The sequence below is a fragment of the Ambystoma mexicanum genome, chromosome 5q (assembly GCF_040938575.1).
Source record: "Ambystoma mexicanum isolate Mex_15411 chromosome 5q, UKY_AmexF1_1, whole genome shotgun sequence".
NCBI lineage: Eukaryota > Metazoa > Chordata > Amphibia > Caudata > Ambystomatidae > Ambystoma > Ambystoma mexicanum.
In genome coordinates this window covers 1,227,735,249-1,227,758,063 of record NC_090933.1, presented here as the reverse complement: position 1 = coordinate 1,227,758,063, position 22,815 = coordinate 1,227,735,249, and positions in this window count along the sequence as shown.

Genomic DNA, 22,815 nt, shown 5'->3' with positions numbered 1-22,815 from the left:
ACTCCCCGCTCATGCCACGTGTCTCCCTTCTTCCCACCCCACCCCCAGCTCATGCCCCGTATCTCCCTTCTTTCCCCCCCACCCCCCACTCATGCCCCGTATCTCCCTTCTTCCCCCCCACCCCTCACTCATGCCCCGTGTCTCCCTTCTTCCCCCCACCACCCCCTGCTCTTGCCCCATGTCTCCCTTCTTTCGCCCCCCACCCCCCGCTCATGCCCCGTGTCTGCCCTGTTGGAACAGGGCAGACACGGGGCATAAGCGGGGGTGGGGGGCCCCACCTTGCCCTACCCCCGCTTATGCCCCGTGTCTCTCCTGTTCACCCCCACCCCCTCTCATGCTCTGTGTCTGTCTCCCTCCTTTTCCCCCTGCTCATGGGTCGTGTCTCCTCTGTTCACCCCCACCCCCCGCTCATGCCCCGTGTCTCTCCCCTTCCCCCCACCCCCACCTCATGCCCCATGTCTCTCTACGCTTCCACCTCACCCCCCGCTCATGCCCCGTGTGTCTCTCCCCTCCCCCAACCCCCGCTCATGCCCCGTGTGTCTCTCCCCTCCCCCCAACCCTCGCACATGCCCCGTGTGTCTCTCCCCTCCCCCCACCCCCCGCTCATGCCCCGTGTGTCTCTCCCCTTCCCTCCCACCCCCGCTCATGCCCCGTGTGTCTCTCCTGTACCCCCCACCCCCGCTTTTGCCCCGTGTCTCCCTTCTCCCCCCCACCCCCCGCTCATGCCCCGTGTCTCCCTTCTTTCTACCCCCACCCCCCGCTCATGCCCCGTGTCTTCCTTCTCCCCCCACCCCCCGCTCATGCTCCATGAATCCCTTCTTCCCCCCCACCCCCAGCTCATGCCCCGTGTCTCCCTTCTTCCCCCCCACTCCCCGCTCATGCCCCGTGTCTTCCTTCTCCCCCCCACCCCCCGCTCATGCCCCATGTCTCCCTTCTTCCCCCCCACCCCAGCTCATGCCCCGTGTCTCCCTTCTTCCCCCCCGCTCATGCCCTGTGTCTTCCTTCTTTCCCCCCACCCCCCACTCATGCACCGTGTCTCCCTTCTTCCCCCCAACCCCCACTCATGCCTCGTGTCTCCCTTCTTTCCACCCCCACCCCCCGCTCATGCCCCATGTCTTCCTTCTCCCCCCCACCCCCCGCTCATGCCCCGTGTCTCCCTTCTTCCCCCCCACCCCCGCTCATGCCCCGTGTCTGCCCTGTTCCCCCCACCCCCAGCTCATGCCCCATGTCTCCCTCCTGTACCCCCCACCCCCGCTCATGCCCCGTGTCTCCCTCATGTACCCCCCACCACCCATTCATGCCCCGTGTCTCCCTTCTGCCCCCCCACCCCCGCTCATGCCCCGTGTCTCCCTTCTCCCCCCACCCCCACTCATGCCCTGTGTCTTCCTTATTTCCCCTGCCCACCCCACGCTCATGCCCCGTGTCTCCCTTCTACCCCCCGCTCATGCCCCGTGTCTCCCTTCTTAACCCACCACCCCCTGCTCATGCCCCGTGTCTCCCTTCTTTCCACCCCCACCCCCTGCTCATGCCCCGTGTCTTCCTTCTTCCCCCCCACCCCCCGCTCATGCCCGTGTCTCCCTTCTTCCCCCCACCCCCCGCTCATGCCCCCTGTCTCCCTTCTTCCCCCCCACCCCCCGCTCATGCTCGTGTCTCCCTTCTTCCCCCCACCACCCGCTCATGCCCGTGTCTTCCTTCTTTCCCTGCACCCCCCGCTCATGCCCCGTGTCTTCCTTTTTTCCCCCGCCGCTCATGGCCCGTGTCTCCCTTCTTACCCCCCCACCCCCCGCTCATGCCCCATGTCTCCCTTCTTCCCCCCCACCCCCTGCTCATGCCCCATGTCTCCCTTCTTCCCACCCCACTCCCCGCTCATGCCCCGTGTCTCCCTTCTTCCCACCCCACCCCCCGCTTATGCCCCGTGTCTACCTTCTTTCCCCCCCACCCCCCACTCATGCCCCGTATCTCCCTTCTTCCCCCCCACCCCTCACTCATGCCCCGTGTCTCCCTTCTTCCCCCCACCCCCGCTCTTGCCACGTGTCTTCCTTTCCCCCACCCCCTGCTCATGCCCCATGTCTCCCTTCTTTCACCCCCCACCCCCCGCTCATACCCCGTGTCTGCCCTGTTGGAACAGGGCAGACACGTGGCATAAGCGGGGGTGGGGGGCCCCACCTTGCCCTACCCCCGCTCATGCCCCGTGTCTCTCCTGTTCACCCCACCCCCTCTCATGCTCAGTGTCTGTCTCCCTCCTTTTCCCCCCGCTCATGGGTCGCGTCTCCTCTGTTCACCCCCACCCCCCGCTCATGCCACGTGTCTCTCCCCTTCCCCCCAGCCCCCGCTCATGCCCCATGTCTCCCTTCTTCCCACCCCACTCCCTGCTCATGCCCCGTGTCTCCCTTCTTCCCACCCCACCCCCCGCTTATGCCCCGTGTCTACCTTCTTTCCCCCCACCCCCCATTCATGCCCCGTATCTCCCTTCTTCCCCCCCACTCCTCACTCATGCCCCGTGACTCCCTTCTTCCCCCCCACCCCCGCTCTTGCCACGTGTCTTCCTTTCCCCCCCACCCCCTGCTCATGCCCCATGTCTCCCTTCTTTCACCCCCCACCCCCCGCTCATGCCCCGTGTCTGCCCTGTTGGAACAGGGCAGACACGTGGCATAAGCGGGGGTGGGGGGCCCCACCTTGCCCTACCCCCGCTCATGCCCCGTGTCTCTCCTGTTCACCCCCACCCCCTCTGATGCTCCGTGTCTGTCTCCCTCCTTTTCCCCCCGCTCATGGGTCGTGTCTCCTCTGTTCACCCCCACCCCCCGCTCATGCCACGTGTCTCTCCCCTTCCCCCACCCCCCGCTCATGCCCCGTGTGTCTCTCCCCTCCCCCAACCCCCGCTCATGCCCCGTGTGTCTCTCCCCTCCCCCCCAACCCTCGCTCAAGCCCTGTGTGTCTCAACCCTCCCCCCACCCCCCGCTCATGCCCCGTGTGTCTCTCCTGTACCCCCCACCCCCCGCTCATGCGCTCATGCCCCGTGTCTCCCTTCTCCCCCCCACCCCCCGCTCATGCCCCGTGTCTCCCTTCTTTCTACCCCCACCCCCCGCTCATGCCCCGTGTCTTCCTTCTCCCCCCACCCCCCGCTCATGCCCCATGTCTCCCTTCTTCCCCCCCACCCCAGCTCATGCCCCGTGTCTCCCTTCTTCCCCCCACTCCCCGCTCATGCCCCATGTCTTCCTTCTTTCCCCCCACCCCCCACTCATGCACCGTGTCTCCCTTCTTCCCCCCAACCCCCTGCTCATGCCCCATGTCTCCCTTCTTCCCCCCCACCCCCGCACATGCCTCGTGTCTCCCTTCTTTCCACCCCCACCCCCCGTTCATGTCCCATGTCTCCCTTCTTCCCCCCCACCCCCGCTCATGCCCTGTGTCTGCCCTGTTCCCCCCACCCCCAGCTCATGCCCCGTGTCTCCCTCTTGTACCCCCCCACCCCCGCTCATGCCCTGTGTCTCCCTCCTGTACCCCCCACCACCCACTCATGCCCCGTGTCTCCCTTCTGCCCCCCCACCCACGCTCATGCCCCGTGTCTCCCTTCTCCCCTCCACCCCCCACTCATGCCCTGTGTCTTCCTTCTTTCCCCTGCCCACCCCCTGCTCATGCCCCGTGTCTCCCTTCTTCCCCCCGCTCATGCCCCGTGTCTCCCTTCTTACCCCACCACCCACTGCTCATGCCCCATGTCTGCCCTGTTCCCCCCACCCCCCGCTCATGCCCTGTGTCTCCCTCCTGTACCCCCCACCCCCCGCTCATGCCCCGTGTCTCCCTTCTTCCCCCCACCCCTCGCTCATGCCCCGTGTCTCCCTTCTCCCCCCACCCCCACTCATGCCCTGTGTCTTCCTTTGTTCCCCTGCCCACCCCCCGCTCATGCCCCGTGTCTCCCTTCTTCCCCCCGCTCATGCCCCATGTCTCCCTTCTTACCCCACCACCCCCTGCTCATGCCCCGTGTCTCCCTTCTTTCCACCCCCACCCCCTGCTCATGCCCCGTGTCTTTCTTCTTCCCCCCCACCCCCCGCTCATGCCCGTGTATCCCTTCTCCCCCCCAACCCCCCGCTCATGCCCCCTGTCTCCCTTCTTCCCCCCACCCCCCGCTCATGCCCGTGTCTCCCTTCTTCCTCCCACCACCCGCTCATTCCCCGTGTCTCCCTTCTTCCCCCCACCCCCGCTCATGCCCGTGTCTTCCTTCTTTCCCCCCACCCCCGCTCATGCCCATGTCTCCCTTCCCCCCCCCACCCCCCCGCTCATGCCCCGTGTCTCCCTTTTTTCCCCCGCCGCTCATGGCCCATGTCTCCCTTCTTCCCCCCCCACCCCCCGCTCATGTCCCGTGCCTCCCTTCTTCCCCCCAGCCCCCGCTCATGCCCCATGTCTCCCTTCTTCCCACCCCACTCCCCGCTCATGCCCCGTGTCTCCCTTCTTCCCACCCCACCCCCCGCTCATGCCCCGTGTCTCCCTTCTTTCCCCCCCGCTCATGCCCCGTGTCTCCCTTCTTTCCCCCCCACTCATGCCCCGTGTCTTCCTTCCTTCCCCCCACCCCCCGCTCATGCCCCGTGTCTCCCTTCTTTCCCCCCACCCCCCGCTCATGCCCCGGGTCTTCCTTCTTTCCCACCCTGCTCATGCCCCGTGTCTCCCTTCTTTCCCCCCCACCCCCCCCTCATGCCCCGTTTCTCCCTTCTTCCCCCACCACCCGCTCATGCCCCGTGTCTCCCTTCTTCCACCCCCCCGCTCATGCCCCGTGTCTCCCTTCTTCCACCCCCCCCGCTCATGCCCCGTGTCTCCCTTCTTTCCCCCCCACACCCCCGCTCATGCCCCGTGTCTCCCCTCTTCCCCCACCACCCGCTCATGCCCCGTGTCTCCCTTCTTCCACTCCCCCCGCTCATGCCCCGTGTCTCCCTTCTTCCACCCCCCCGCTCATGCCCCGTGTCTCCCTTCTTTCCCCCCCACCCCCCCGCTCATGCCCCGTGTCTCCCCTCTTCCCCCACCACCCGCTCATGCCCCATGTCTCCCTTCTTCCCACCCCACTCCCCGCTCATGCCCCGTGTCTCCCTTCTTCCCACCCCACCCCCCGCGTCTCCCTTCTTTCCCCCCGCTCATGCCCCATGTCTCCCTTCTTTCCCCCCCACTCATGCCCCGTGTCTTCCTTCTTTCCCCCCACCCCCCGCTCATGCCCCGTGTCTCCCTTCTTCCCACCTACCCCCCGCTCATGCCCCGTGTCTCCCTTCTTTCCCCCCGCTCATGCCCCGTGTCTCCCTTCTTTCCCCCCCACTCATGCCCCATGTCTTCCTTCTTTCCCCCCACCCCCCGCTCATGCCCCGTGTCTCCCTTCTTTCCCCCCCACCCCCCGCTCATGCCCCGGGTCTTCCTTCTTTCCAACCCTGCTCATGCCCCGTGTCTCCCTTCTTTCCCCCCCACCCCCCCGCTCATGCCCCGTGTCTCCCTTCTTCCCCCACCACCCGCTCATGCCCCGTGTCTCCCTTCTTCCACCCCCCCCCGCTCATTCCCCGTGTCTCCCTTCTTTCCCCCCCACCCCCCCGCTCATGCCCCGTGTCTCCCTTCTTCCACCCCCCCGCTCATGCCCCGTGTCTCCCTTCTTCCACCCCCCCGCTCATGCCCTATCAATGCACATACCTATCAATGCCCCATCAATGCTCATACCTATCAATACGAAGCTCCCTGACATTGGCGCTCATCTCCAGGTTGATGTGTTTAGCACAGGCACTGCAGCGACAGAAGATGTACACAGGAAGCAGGCACAACAGGTGAAGGAGCTCACAAGCTACACTATGCAATAATTAACTGTGAGGTGGCTCCAGAAAATAGTCCTTTAAATGTGGTAGACACGTTGGAGAAAGGGCAACAAGGCAGGTACATGTTTGCAGTGGCATATGTTTCACTGAGCATCAGGTTAAGCACACACATCCAGATGTGGTGCAGTAGAAAGGACCTAATGGAATTGTTCAGACTGGGCAGAGAGACTTCACTCACCTGAAAAGGTTTAAACACCTTGCAAGTGACCATTAGTGGCACCGGGCACTCTGTGTGGGTTCAAGATCGTCATATCAGAGGGGTACCCTTCATGCAAACAGGCACGCTTAAATGGTCAATGATTCATGCAGACTGCATGGTGCAACACAATTTTCATTGGCTCCAGCCAAACTACCTCCCCCAATTTCTTTTCAAATTGGTCTTTATAAATATGTGTGTTGATTCTTTTGTTTTGGTGGCATTAATAAATTAAATTGAAATATAAAAAATAATATTTAAAACCTGTGACAGCTTAAGTAAAGTATGCACTCATATATACACTTCAAGCAGCACTTACTATATATACTGTTGCTTGCTTTAATGAAGAAATCTGCACATTTTCACCATATTTTTATTCAGAAGCTCTGTAATAAATTAAAGTAAATGTCTACTCGCTCCCTTCTAGACCATGCCAGCTACAAGTCCGTATAAGCAAATAAGATAGCTCAGTGGGTTGAGCGCTCGCTGCTGCGATCTTAGCTTGCTTGCAGGTTCGAATCCCAGTTTGTCCAACTCAGTCTTTCATCCTTCCGAGCTCGATGAATGAGTACCAATTTTTGTTGGGTGATATTGTATGTAAATATGTGCTCTGTAAAGCGCTTTGGATTAAGGCGCTATATAAAGAAAACGTCATTATCAATAAACCTAAATAAAACCCAATACAAAGCTCACAAAATACATAAACAAATGGTGCACAGATAAAGGACGACTGTGCACTAATAAGGGACATTATATGGCAGAGTGATTCTAATCTGTGAATAATTAGAAGCTGAACCCTATTTGTGTGATCTATTTATTTTTACCTATGTATTTGTTTGTTTATAACGCGCCCAAATACCGGATCGGGGATTTGAACCTCTGCTCCTTTGTATGGTCAGACAAGCGCGTTGCTCCGGTGCTATTCCCCACTCACTCCTTCCTTTCTTATAACTGATGATCTAATGAGCGATGCTTGTTATAACTTGTTCTCGCCTATCACATAACTATGTTTATCCCCTCAGAATTGAATAGTATAAATCATACGTCATTTGTTTAAAATAACCTCCCCTCTATTCATATGTTTTCTTTCATTTTTCAAAGCGGCAATCTGGGATTAATATCACCTTATATGCTTTGCTGGATTTCTTTATAACATGTTCCTGTGAGTAATAATAGCTGAAACTCACAGTAGGTATCTAAGAAACATGTACAAGCAATGTAGACAAGCCTAAGAGAATAAGAAAGAGAAGATATAACTGGAAAGATAAGAACAGCATATGGCATTATTTTAATAGCAATGCTAATAAAAAACACATACAAATGCCTTGCATGGGCATGCATCTTATCTCCAAAACATTTAATAGTTCTGGATTTGCAACTCCTTACACACCACTTACAGATGTTGTAATTTCAACTGCAATGCAATTTGTTATTTTTTCCATAGAAGAAGTAGCACATTGTATTGGGTACTTAGCGTGATGATGCACTGTCATATGTCTACTTTAAGTCCAGTATTGCTGTAGACCAGGGGTGCACAACTGATTTTGACAGAGGGCCGAAAGTACCTTACATGATGGCTATAGTGAGCCGAAAAGTAAATGTGGGTGGGGCGGTAGGTGCGGTGGGGCGTGGCGTGGCAGAAGGCTTTTTCAACCCCCAATTTTTATTAAACACTATGCCCCATGGCTCCACCCCTTAACCAAACACTATGCCCCATGACAGCCACTCCTCAAGCAAACACTATGCCCCAAGGCACCCACCCCTCAAGCAAACACTATGCCCCATGGCCCCCACGCCTCACCCAAACACTATACCCCATGGCCCCCACCCTTCAAGCATTCACTATGCCCCATGCCACCAAGCATGCACCATGCATACATACTCATACAGACCCCATCCCCGCACGCCTGCATATAAACTAACAAGTATACACCATGCACCCATACAGACCCAAACCCCCACCCCCCAACTCAGCACACAAACTCACAAGCATACACCATGCACCCATACAGACCCGAACCTCCCACCCCCAACTCAGCACACAAACTCACAAGCATACACCATGCACCCATACAAACTTGAGCCCCCAACTCAGCACACAAACTCACAAGCATACACTATGCACCCAAACAGAACCAAACCCCCCCCATCCCCAACTCAGCACACAAACCCACAAGCATACACCATGCACCCATACATACCCGAACCCCCCACCCCAACTCAGCACACAAACCAACAAGCATACACCATGCACCCATACAGACCCGAACCCCCCACCCCAAACTCAGCACACAAACCCACAAGCATACACCATGCACCCACACAGAACCGAACCCCCCACCCCCAACTCAGCACACAAACCCACAAGCATACACCATGCACCCATACAGACCCGAATCCCCCAACCCCAACTCAGCACACAAACCAACAAGCATACACCATGCACCCATACAGACCCGAACCCCCACCCTGAACTCAGCACACAAACCCACAAGCATACACGATGCATCCATACAGACCTGAACCCCCCAACTCACCAAACAAACTCACAAGCATGCATGCATACAGACCCGGACCCCCCACCCCCATATCTCAACATACACTGAACGTGCACACAACAACAACAAACATTCAGGCAGACCCGACCCCACCACCCACCCCACCCCCCAGAATCTCAACATACACTGCACTTGCACACAAACACATTCAGGCAGACCCGACACTTACCCCACCCCTGCATCTCAATAATAAACTGAACTTGCACACAAAAACAAACATTCAGGCAGACCCGACACACACCCCACACCTGCATCTCAACATGCACTTTCACACAACAACAAACATTCAGGCAGACCCAACACCCTCCCCCACAGCCTCTCAACACACACTGCACTTGCACACAAACACATTCAGTCAGACCCGACACACACCCCACCCCCGCATCTCAACACACACTGCACTTGCACACAAACACATTCAGGCAGACCCGACACACACACACACCCCTCCACATCTCAACACACACTGCACTTGCACACAAATACATTCAGGCAGACCCGACACACACACCCCCCCTCCGCATCTCAACACACACTGCACGCTGCGCAGGAATGCCGATTTATAAGGCACCAGACGTGGCCTCTGGGGTATTGCATTAACCTTCATAACTGCATGTCAATCTAGAGGACCTCACCAATTTCCTTTAACAATGGTGTTGAAAAGGTACCCCTTTTCTGCCTTACTTTCGAAAATGTTGCTTTGCAAGAACTCCCACTTTTACAGAATAAAAAACAGATATGCAATGCCAAACTCATAGCAGGGCAGGATTGGCACTTCTTTGGGATAAGGTACTATCCGGATGAGGTTCTGCGTGGAGCAGTGTGTAACAGCGTGAGTTGGTCGTCAGGTAAGACACGAGGTGTTGCTTTATAGTGTCTTTATTGTCTCTAAGTTAAGCTGGTAACATAGGAGAGACACTGGCAGTACCCCACCCGGCAGGCATAAATCTCCAACCGTCAACTACAGAGCACCCGCACGTCATCCCTCACTCCAACATTCCAACACCTCGAACCACGCATGCACTCCCCACCAAGATAACATTACACTTGAGATACAACACAGTGTAGAGGCTCTGCTGTTTTCCACAGTTCAACTAAAAGGAAATGGGGATATTGTGGACAGTGGGCAGTGGAACGGAGTCCCCGAAAAGTAGCAAGGGCTCCCACTTTGGTACTTGTCAAAAAAGAGGTGACACAGAGGATGGAGTATGTAAAATGCGAGGTAAGCCCGGCTTTTATTCAAAACAAACAAAAGACCCTGGGGAAATCTGAGTGACAGCCATGCTGTCACTCACAATCTTCCAAGTTACAATGGATAAGAACAGTTTAAGAAGTGCTGATTTGTCACTGTTGATGTCATGATGGCACACAAGTTACAAATATCCAAATCTTCTTATGATTGGTTCATACTCCTATGCTCCTCATACTTCACATAGGTGTAATGATTCTGATTGGATGGGTCCCATTCTGCTAACTCCTCCAAGTTATAATCTACCGTAGATAAGAAGCACAATACATCATTGATTTAAAACTATATTGGTTGGCGCTAAAGTAGTAGGTGGTGGGGTAAGCATGGACATTCATTGGTCGGCATGTAACACGGTCAACCTTGGGTGCGGACAATGTGCGAGGAAATATGGAGACACATGGTGTGGGTAGAGAAATCAATGGTCCACTTGTTTTACAATTAAAGAACATCTTACATTATCATGGCGTCATGAAGCCTCTCGAGTTGAGAGCATTGTTCCTTGGATGTCCCCTCGTGCCAGCCTCCCTGTCTGAGTAGTCAGGTGCTTATCTTGTTCCTGGCACATTATACATGACTACTGGTTAGGTGACGTGTGGGCAGGCCATATTTCAAGCACAATGTCCCTATATTTGTTTGTATTTTAGCTAATTCTAGGAGCAAGCATCTGAATTGACCAGCCTCTTCTGGCACTCGTTTGCTTCACTTCCATGGATCTGCTGGCTCACGCATAACTCGCACATGCACATGAAAAAGTCTCTGCTTTCTTATTGTAGCTAATTAAATGTAATGGTGGAGCACTCGCCGGTTCGCAAATCTCTGTCTTGTGCTCTTGCTGTTCCTGCATGCAAAGCTCCACTCTGGTTCTCTTAGCCTTGCGATTCCTTTCCGCTAGCGACCGCCCAGCCACTGCAGATTTTCCGAATGTAACTGGATTTGTTTCAATGACCTACTCTCGGCTCCAGGGGTGTTGCTAGGTCTGGCAAAGACCCGGGGCTACACTGATGTTGAAACTGTTGGGACTGGGGGCTAGCTAGTCTTTTGGCTGCAGCTCCTGAGATTCTATCCGGGGCTACAACCAAAAGATCAGGGGCTATAGCCCCCTTAGCCCCCCCTAGCAACACCCCTGCTCGGCTCTGAGGCCTAACTCAATGATCGGAGCCTTGTGCTCTGCAGTGTTTTGCAGTTTAAAAGGGCATTCGTTTTGTCAGGTCTGTTCCCTATCTATCTACTGGGTACTGATGCGTGTCTGCCATACATCAACATCCCTCCCTATGGGTATGCAGCATCCCTACCTACCTGCAATGGATTCTTATCTACATATGTAGTAAGTCCCTCAACTGCGCACGCTTGTGCCTGCCACCTATTCTATTTAAAGGACACTTACCTGTGCACGCTGGGCCCTATCTGTCCCCGACTAGAGCGGCGCAGCTAACTAGTCTTTATGGCAGCACCATTTACAGGAATACTCTGCTCACTGCAATAACTGCAGCACTTTCATTATTTTGTAATCGTTACTCGACTCTCCTTATTTTGTACTTTCTAGACACATGGGGTGGGCGGGCTTCGACACACGTGTGGGTTGACATTTGCATCACCACAGCAGAAGATATTTTACCTCAGTGTTGGGCTGCAGTGAGTCCATCTAAACTGCACATGGAATGATACATATGTCCCCTGCCATGAGTGTGGGAGGTATGGAGGTTGAGGTCATAGAAGAGCATAGGAGAACTCCCACAAAATATTCAGAACCTGCCCAGCTCCATTGTTTGGCTCTCTTTCACTGTGCAATTCATGGCAGGTGTTAATGCCGGAATATATGTCATTGCTTCAGGTATGATCAGTGGAGCAAGCACAAAGCTAGCTTGAAATTAAGTTGCATTTGTGCACACAGTGTTTGTGCAAGCACAGTTACATTAGCACATGTCCAAATACATGTGTACTGTATTTGTGCTTTATGTTTTATAATAAGCAATTGACCCTAGCACCATAAATTGCAGAGCTGTAATTGGCCAATAAGGAATTATTTCATGTCACTTTTGACTGCAGAACCACCTGTATAAAAGAGGCGCGTGGCCATACATCATAGCAATACTAGGTTACTCTGTGTGTTGATAATAATGAAAAAAAGTCACGTGGCATAGTAAACGGATCCATCCTTGATGAAACAATGTCTCCCGCTGTCAGCACAATGTAAACCTAAGTCACTACATGCGGGTCTTCAGACAAGAGTCGCCCATTGTGGTGGATGACAACTGCATGCAACAGCTTTTTCTTACGCACCCCCTTTGACGTAAACTGTAATTGCTAAATTGATTTTGAAAGGATAATAGCAGTGCTGGTAGATCATCAGGAACGGCATAAGCTGTGAAGGAGGCTTGTTTTCCACACCTATGGCTGTGTTACAGTCTCTCGCGTCATTATTGCGCACAATTGTGTTATTTCCGTATTATGGGGTACTCTGTCATTCCTGAGGTCCTCCATCTTCTGTACTTTACAAGAAAACAGAACTGCATAAGTTAATGTTTTGTATTTTTATCAGGTTTTAAATGTGCTTTATTTGTATTTATTTGTGAGGTGGGGAATGGTGCTTTGAACAGACACCAATGAAGAGGACCAAGAGGATGCGGTAGAGGAAGTGCCGACCTCTAGCACCCAGAGAGAATCAAGGGTGCGGCCGTTTTTTTACCACTGTTGGGAATGTAAGTAAGGCTAAACCTACAAAAGTGAAATGCATGAGTGCAACTTTGTACTCAGTAGCGACTACCTGGTCATTACTCCTACGGGACCACCTCCATGCGTCACCACACCAAATCAAACTACCGCAATGCGCTCTGAAATTGTGTTCCTTTCCTAGCAAGTAGTAGGCTGTCTTCCTCCACATCATCTTCCTAAACCAACACTCTAACCACGTAGCCTGCTTCTGTGGGACAAAAAATCCCACCAGCTACTTTGCAAGCAATACAAGTGGCTGTTGATCCATATCTCTAGAAGACAACAGTCCTCTGTGTATACTGCAACACACCACTCTGCAGGGGGAAGCAATGTCGATGTGCGTTTGAAGCTGTAATGAAGGAGCATGAGAAACACTGCCCACTTCCTTAGAAGTAACACATGCACAACATCTTCCCCTGTCCACCTGCCCCTCCATATTAGTGCTAGGTGCCTCATCCTTCATTTCCCTCCTCACCTTACGTTCTAACCTCTCCTGCATTTTTATTTTCAAAACAACAAAAGAAAGGTTCCTTTAGGAACCACATGTCACAGTTAAAAATAGAAAAAAAATAATCTTATAGCCTCTATCTACTTTACATTTCTCACTAAAGTACATTGACTCAATACGTTTTTCCAACATTTCCATTAGCATTTTGTGTTATGCTAATGTGAATAATGTGACATTCATCCCCCGTTCCAGGGACCGGAACGGGGATAACCACCCAGCAGCCCAAGTTATCGACCTAAAAAAAGTGTTCGCCCTGATGCCCGCGGACTTCGGTGCGTATGAATAAATAAATAAATAAATAAATAAGAAGGGCTTAGATCATTATCCTCAATTGCAGCCCCTGCAATGGGGTATAAAGTCCATTAGCACCCCTGGTTCCCAAAGCCTCCCACATCCAGCTGTAGGAAGGAAAATCCTTTTCCAAGATGGCCACAGATTGGACTGTTTTACTATTTAAAAACAGGTTGCTGAATACTTTCTGGTAACTGAAAGAACTTATTTTGTTGGAGTTATCAATTAGTTCAGACATTTAAACAGGTGTCTGACCGCAAGTACAGAACAGACTCAGAATATGTCATTACAAACAGCTTAAAACTACAGGCTTGTTATAATAGGCAATCATGCAGGGAATGGTCATCTGCAATGGGTGATTATGTTCTGTCAGCCTGGTCAATAGGCCCGAACACATCAAGTCGTTTTAACAAGGCTGGTGTGTCACTACCACTCTATACAGTCTGCTAATCACAGTTCTGCATTGTGAACAGTTATGCCATATAGTCCAGCGGGCATTGTGCCAGGCCAGTGCAGAACAGGTACCTTGACCTATGAATGTTTCTAGTTCCTGTTCCCTGGATCACATTATGCAGGAAGTGAGGACTCCAGGAAAAGGGGGGAATGTTATGCACAGTAACCATTTTAATGACTTCTTGTCCTCAAGGCATGCTTGATCACAAAATGCTATGTCCTTGAGCAAGTATTATTTTGTTTGATGCCTGTATGCTCATCACACATTATAAAAGAGAAAACACTACAGATAACTGTCTCTATGCTGTTAGTTCTTGGATCTGCTAAGTATTTGGTATGATTCAACACATCACCACATTGTATTCATGTGCCGTGCCTCTCGGCAGTAAAGGTGTTTGAGCAAAAACAAACTGTTCCCTGTATTATTTTTTATTACATATGTTTATAAAGCAAAACCATCTGTGGAGCAAGAGAGTGTTGTACAAGTCATAGATCAATACATTTGGTAGTAATAATGTAACAAGTCATTAAGTAAATATTATACTATTGTTATTAAACACATGACATTTGACCACAGGCTCCTGAACGTAGAGTCATTGTCCAAGTGGTGCATATAGATCATGGGTATCATGGGTATCATATCAAACCAAACCCCCAAAACTGTGGTGAGGGGCAGTGATTTAATGTGCATTATTTTATGGGGGATTTTTTGGGAATTTGTTTGCTATGATAACCATGATGTATGTGCACCACTTGGACAATGACTCTACGTTCAGGAGCCTGTGGTCAAATGTCAAGCGTTTAATGACAATGTTTCTATTATACCATGTAAGTAATATTTGTGAAGTGCACTTAAGGGAGAGCAACAGCTCTTGTTGCCTTTATCATGTACAAAAATACGGCACTTTTTTTGTTGTGTGGGACCTCCAGCTGGTGGTAGTGGTGGCTCTTGGGGAGGAGGGATGGCAATAGCTGATGCCATGTTTAAAATATATAGCAGTTTTGCTACTATTCTTCCAAGTATGTGCTTTTTACTAGTTTGGTAATGTATAATGAGTAGGAATAGGTGTAGCAGCTGTGCAAGGGTACATTTTGAGCTTGAAAGTTCCTAGATCAGTAGTTCCGAACTGCCCTCAAAGCAAGGACCCGAACGCGAAGTGCAAATGAGTTCATGGATATGTCATCATGCCGCGCACAAGCACATGGTCACGTGGCACTGTCTGGAAGGTCAACAATGATGTCAGACATTCGCGGATGGTGACGGAAGCAAAAACAGTAAAAAAAACTATAGAAGTGTTAAAAATGATGCTAGAAGGTGGGAAATGGCAGAGTTTTAAGGTGAAACACTGTAAATTGGCCAAAAAATGTTGCTACAATGGGGTAAGTATGATATTAGTAAGTTGTAGGAAAATAGCATGCACTGGTGAAAAGCCATGGAATTCTCTGAAAAAAAAGTTGTTAATGTTATGGTTAAGTTGCACCAATACAAACCTATACAATTCTAGAAAACTTGGGTAAAGGGACTTTATGGTTAAGTTTTACTAATAAAAACCTATGAAATTAATTGAAACAACTTTGTTAAAGGCACATTTTGGTTAAGCTGCACTAAAAAAGACCTATAAAGTTCACTGAAAAACTTTGTTTAAGGGACGTTATGGTTAAGTTGCACTACTAAAAAGCTCTAAAATTAAATGAAAAAAGTTTGTTAAAGAGACGTTATGGTTAAGTTGCACTAATAAAAACCTATGAAAATCAATGAAAAAACATTGTTAAAGGGACATTATGGTTACAAGTAAAACCGAAAAACTCCAGAAATTTGCCAGTGATGGTAAGCTAAGCAACCATACCTGGTGAACCACCGTGCACTTCTAAGACTAACACCCAGGACCTCAAAGATGACATCACAAATATCATTGTTGACATCACTGATGACATCACATATCTGGCCCACTTCTTTGTTAATGACTCCAATCCAGCATTCCCACTAAGTCAGTGCCTTGTCTGGGATTGCTCAAGGGAAGCCCTTATTTATATATTTTTATGTCCAGTTCGTGTACTCTGGATGACAACCCTTATATAACACCCCTCTCTTAGAATCCCCCTGGCCCCACTGAGCCAAGAAGTAGGTTTGTTTTGCAAATTGAAAAGCTTTATTTGAAAAATTAAATAATAGATATATATCACACTTTATACTAAATTAATATTTGATATCACACTTAGACATATGACAGTGATCAACAATGGATGATGTTATACTAGCACACTGGTTTAATTACTTAGGAGTAGTATAGAGGATAAGGTAGCTGAGAATGCTTTATATGGTACAAGGAAATGCAAGGTGGAAAAGAAGCAACACAGGAATAAACTTGATATGATTTCAGAAAAAGGTAATGGAATCACTTTTCCCCTTTTGGCAATTCACCCCCCCTCTATGCAATGTAAGGAGGTGGAAGTAACACACACAGTCTTCAGGAATACAATCACAGTACAATACGAATTCAGTTCCCCCCTAGCAAGCTGAGAGCAACAGTGATGATTTTAAACACAGGCAAAGTACTTTAAAGGTGGTATGCAAAGAAGGGAAAAATATGCTAAAGATGATTTTAATTCCCTATAAGAGATTCAGGGTGGGTGATAGCTACTTTAAATTAGTTCAGGATCACTTTAGCAATGCTCTATGAATGATTGTCAGGTTGCAAACGAATTTCAGCAAAGGAAACAAAAGACAAATATTTTTACACGTGGCTGAAATGAAGCGGTTTAGGGCTTGTTAGAAAGCGTAGAATCTCAGCTTTAAAATAAAAGTTACATCACGCTTCTATCACAAACGGTTCAAGAGAAACAGACGATTTTGTGAAGGTAGTTTTTCAGAAATTAAATTTTAAAGTTTCAGAATGACAGATGACAGTTTTGCAGCTTTAAAGTCACAGAAGGACACACAATGCTATGGTGTAGTTCTAATTAGGTTAAAATAGTTTGAGTTAGATTATTTTAAACTAAGAGATTGGTTTTGCACAGTTCTGGCTGAGTACTCACACTGGCCCTCATTAGGACCCTGGCGGAGAGGGGTTTACGCCAGCGTAAAGCATGGCGTACCTCTCCGCCAGACTACGACATTCCGTAGCGCCATGGAGATTTTTACGCCTGCTTTTTGCAGGCGGAAAAATCCATGGCGCTACGGGACTCGTTGTTAATTACGCCACCGTAATTTACGGTGGCGTAATTGACGCCTTCCCCACTCCCATTATGCCCTATGGGGCAAAAACTGGAATGGGGAAGGGTAAATGGGGATTGGGGACTAACCGCCCCGCCAACCTCGGAATGGGGCGGTAAGTCCGCCAACCCCCATGCCGGTATTGGCAGCTCTGCGCCATGGTCCATGGTGCAAATTGCACCATGGACCTCCGCCAGGGTCGTAATGAGGGCCACTATATTTTGGACAGGAATGCGACTTTGTCACGGATCGGGTCAGGATTGGCTGCGGTTCTCTCGCCACTGGGTACTGGTTCTGCGCACAGCGATTTGGGTCAGCTCTCAGCGATCTGGTCTGGGTCTGGTCTCTCTGGATCTCTGGTCTCTCTGGATAATTCTGCCTTCTGGGTCAGCTACCGGTTCTGGCAAAAGTTATTGGCAAAAATTCAAACAGCTCGCCCGGCTGTTGAATAGTTTGCAAATGATTTGGAGGCCTGCTGTAAAAGAATTCAGCTTGTGGATTCAGGCCTCTCTGCTACAAGTTCTGGAGTTAAATTCTGGTCTCTGGAGATTGATGGATTTGAAGTCTGGAGTCTCCCGGCAAAGCTTCCCGCAAGAAAGTGGAAAGTGAATCTCCCTGCCTGGCTTCCAGTGGCTCTTTTTATGTCTTTAGAAAGTGGGTGTGTGCATAGCATAACTGAGCATGCCCCTCACAACTTATCATTGGCCCAGTTCTCCTCTCTCCCTTGATTGGGGGAACTGAGTTGTGAGTCAGAGTGATGAGGTAGGTTTATGGTCAGAGGATCCTCCCCTTGTCAAATTGCACACAAATCTATTTCTGATCCAAATACATGTTTCCCAGATACCAAGTGGTTGACATTACATGTACACATTACAGATTACTTATGGTACATTCTGTTCCAACTCTGATGTTTCTAAGAGCTTGCATTCAAAAATGACAACTTATTTTCGTTTTTAGTTGGTTTACTAATATCGGACATTTACCAAAAATGGCACACATGTACACCGCCTTTCTACACATATTCCAGTAACTTTTCATTTTTCTAGCGTGAACTCGTGTCTGCAATCTCCATAATTCATGGGGTTTTGCCTCAGAACATGGTACAGAGTTCTAACACCTCTTAAAATATGCACAGAAAATTCACAAGAATGATGATGTTATTTATATATATTTTACAAGTCCGCACTATGAATTATCCATCTTTTTGAAATTGTGCTCTGGCCCCGAGGGGTGTTGTTTTCCAAAGCACATGGTGGAATTTCTGGTTTATCCACTTCCCCCAAGCTCAGCTTGCTCACAGATGCAGTGCCCCTCCCAGTTTCCTTCCAAGAGGAAGCCATTTACGACCCCCCTAATTTAACATTTGCCTGGGCCAAGGACAGTGCTTTGTTTAGTTTCCTGCAGTCCCCAGGTGCCACTCCCCTAATTCAATCAGGGAGGTGTCATCTCCTTTTGGCAGGGGCAGCAGAATGCAGCCAGGCCTGGGACCACAGCTGCTGATCAAGTTTCAACTCCTGTCGGGGGTAGTTGCCGGGCAGAATTCACTCTCTTCAAGCCAGGCTTCAGCCAAATGTCACTTTGGTTCCCAGTTTTCTACATTCAAACCAAACTTGCAATTTTTACACATGCAGCTAGAACACTGATTCTAAGTTCAAAACTATAACATTTAACAGTTGCAAACTATGTGACACTCCACAGTAGGTCACTCATTTATTTTAAACATTTATATTTTAGCGTCTTTCAGTCCAATTTAACTTAGGCTGCTGACATCCACAGCTCAGCCAGTTTCATTATGAACATTATTTTAGGCTGTTTCTCTTTCCAGATTTTGTATGCACACCAGTCTACCTTCTGCCAAATGTCTGCTGGTGTTCAGTGAGATTTTTGAATATCTTGCAATGTTTAAAATAGGCATTTTTAGCTTGCATTTCAGAGAAACAAAGGTGATTTCAAAGCGCTTTCTGAGCTAACCGGCACTGCTGTTTTTCCTTTGGCACACATTTCACCCATGGCACTCCTGGCCCATCACGCTCGCACTGGTGGGTGGCAGGTCAGGGGACCATTTTGTTGTGCACAAAGACTGCGCGGTTCTCCTGGATTCTGGCGCAAATGTGGGCTTTTCCGCCCTCTTGGATTTCCTAAGCCCACAGCACCAAATGTTGCAGCATAATAGTCCAAACGTGGGTCAATACCCCTGACATGTTTTTGTTCACTGCCATATCTGGGCTAGGTGGTTTTGTTCACTGACAGTCAGAATATTAAAGTTAAAAAGGTACTGTATATCTAGACGTTAATGTTCTTAAAGTACTTTACTTAGGGCTTAGTCTCAGCTCATGATGCACTTACATGGGGAAATAGGCAGGCCTCAAACACACAATTCATTTGTATACATGAAGATAAACTTTAATGCTATTAACATTTTTTGATAATGCTGTATCATTCTTCCTTACTTTAATTTCCCTGTGTGTGCCTGTGATGTGTATGCATTGTGCGTTTTCATATGTATTGTTTGTACTAGCACAAGTGTGTTTTAAGTATTGAATCGGTAACTAGTAGTTACATGTTTAACATTACACAATCACCTCTGACATCTTGTTACACCATTATAAACACAACCCCTTGCAGGTACTTGTCATCAAAATACATTTCACGGTGATGTCATCAATGACATTTCTGATGTCATCTTTGATGTCCTTGGTGTTAGTCTGAGTAGAGCACAGTGGTGGCACGAGTTATGGTTGCTTAGCTTACCATAACTGGCGGATTTCTTTTTTTTTTTTTGGTTTACTTGTAACCATAACGTCCCTTTAACAAAGTTTTTTCATTGAATTTATGATATATAGGCATCTATGTTCCCTTAACCAATCCCTCTCTTCAGTAGGTTTTACAGTTTGCCACGTAGGATGACGTCATAGCTGACGTATATTGAGATATAGAATCTTTGTCTAATCATAATTGAAGTGTGCGTGTGTGGACTACGATTTGTTGTTCGTCAGATTGCCCTACTTTATTTGAGCTGACAATAAAGTCGTACTTTGCCAAATTCATTGAATCTTTGCAGTTATTTGGGGTGTGAGATCATTATTGGAAATATCATCAAGCACATGAGATGCTTAAAGGTGCTAGAGCACATTTTGGTAGCAGTACGGATGGTTCTGGTCCAGTCAATCTGGGCCCAGATCTAGACTCTCGAACTATTGACTTCTTTTGCCATTAGCCGGAAGATCGTGGACCTTCCTGTGGAGAGCGGCACACAATAAATATGTGTGAAAAGAATCAGTTGCCAGGTGCCTCTCTGAAGAAATTCCTGTCCAGTCCCTCCAGGTGTCCTACGGACTAAAGGCGAGCTGGTAGATTGGGGAAGAGTCTATGCCGAGGGACTCAAGCGGAGCCACAGATGTAAGTGGAGCATTGAAGGTCGCATATATAGGGGGAGGGACTGTATTGTAAATATATGTATATAAGTAACTGGATTTTTTGGGGATTAGAAAGAAAAGAAATACATACCTTGATTCCTGGTTTCCAAAAGGGGCCGACGGGTAGACAATAAAACTCCAAATCAGGTTATTATTTAATGCTTTTTACAATTTTCCAGTGCCATGCCACATAGAAACTCATATCACTTTCTGAAGTGATTTAACTTTGAAACTTTGTGAATTTGATAAATCGTGCTCAAGCGAAAGATGCATATTGAGAACTGGTTATCAGGAGAGTGTAAACGGCAAGTAAAAGTCAATACCAACCATTGAACATGGAATGAAATGTGTGTACAAAACCACAAGTAAATGTACATTTCAATGGGACAATTGGCAAAAAAGGCAGAATTCCCATACTCGGTTTGTTTTTGCAGCATTCGGTCTCTGCGCTGGCTAAATCTGTCTGCAATATCCTCATAACTTACTGTACCATCAGCCCTGGGAACCAGGGGCATAGGTTTACCCTTATAAACATTCAATATGGCCCAAATTTAAGGCAGGTGACTGCCAAAATGGTACTCTGGCTTGGATAGCAGAGATCATTTCATCAGTCCTGCATCTCATAGAGTTGCACTACCAGAACAGGGGTCTGCAATCCGAGTCTCTCCAAGTGTTCAGACTACAACTCCCAAGATCCCTCATCTCTGGCTATGCCCGGTAGGGCTGATGGGTGTTTCATGCCACTGCACTAGAACATCGAATGTCTGTCACTGTCTCTTTTACATCAAAGTACTTAACGCTTTTGGCCAGTGGTATGCAGTAATAAAATTGTGACAAAAGAAATGTCTCCACAAAGAATCGCAGAGGCGGTAACTTACCGCCTGGGTCGTAATGAGGCCCAGCATGCTGCAGCAGGTTTAAAGCTTGCCAGCCAGGAAGCTTAATGCCGGCCGCGTTCCCTTCACCTTCAGTGCCTCCAGTCCATGGTAATGCCATTTGAAAGCCCCATTAGAGGCACTCCAGATGTGCAGGCAGCCTTCCGATGGGTAAGACGGATGCCCCCACTCGTCCTTCCTCTTTATGTGCCATGATCGGGGGAATGGCATGGCATATGTCGTGTCAGTGCGGCACACGTGCCGAGTGACTGCTAAGAGATTAGATCCAAGTGCCAGGATGACGCCAGCTTCAATGCACACAGCAAACCCATTCCCAGACTGCATCGGTGCCATCTGGAGAAAAAAAAACGAAATAGCTTGGATTAGAAAAGCAACACGTGACATGGGATTCCCACACAGCGGGGACCTGCTGCCGCTCTCCTGCAGGCCTATTCGTTTTCTGCATTAGTAATATGGGGTATTTGTATAGCGCTTCACGGACCATTTCTGAAGGCAGTTGGCGCTTTAGTGCATGCAGTTATTCGCTTACCAGTATTTGCATGCGCAGAATGGCAGAAGGGTATCTATTATGGATGTATGTTAAAATAGCGTAGCACAAAAAGATGGAGGGGCCGCATTTTGCAATTCGACCTTGCCATTTCTTTTAAATGCCCCCCGTTATTCACTTTCCTGTATGCGGGCGAAGCCCCTGCACCCCATGACATCAGAAATATCGAAGTAAGAGTGCGGGGGACCCCGCCGCAATCCAAGCACACCTACCTCAGTATTTTCGGATTTGTGATTTTATATATATGGCTAATGCGGGAAAACCATGTGTACGGTCTTCTGGATACGACCTTGTGGGTCGATGCCATCTATTGCAATGGGAATATATTCCACCGACAGTGGTTTCATGACAGCAAATGATCTGATGACCTTCAGGGGAGCAGGTCAAACTTTGGCATTCAATTACAACTCAATTACTTGATTCCTGGCATGGCATCTGTAGCTTCCAACTATTGGTGCCAGGATGTTTGCTTTATAAATCCCAAAATGAAGATCACATGTACACCATTTTTTAAAAGAAACATACACATACCGGTCACCCAGGGGAAGACATCTGTTAAGTGCCCCTCTGCACAATGCCTCACAGTGGCTGGCAAATCCCTGAGAATTTCCCCCAAAATATTCAAAATGATTTCTTCTGCTGAGCAAACGCAATAGGGCAAATGTGTAAAAACGTCTGTATATTTTCACAAATCCAACTAATGCTATAAAGGGCTACGTGTACAGACATGAACTCTGCCAGAGCAACGAGAAAGAACAAGAAGACGTAACTTCTCAGTCTACGATCCCAGACTCTGGAACTTCCTCTTGAGGAACACAAAATGTTATGTTAAGGAAATTTCTACAGCGCACCGGCACCCAGCGTAAACGGCGCCGACCCTTAACGCCTGATTACAAGGTTCCCTTTGCGGGATGCTTTTTGCAGGCGTTAAAAGCCATGCT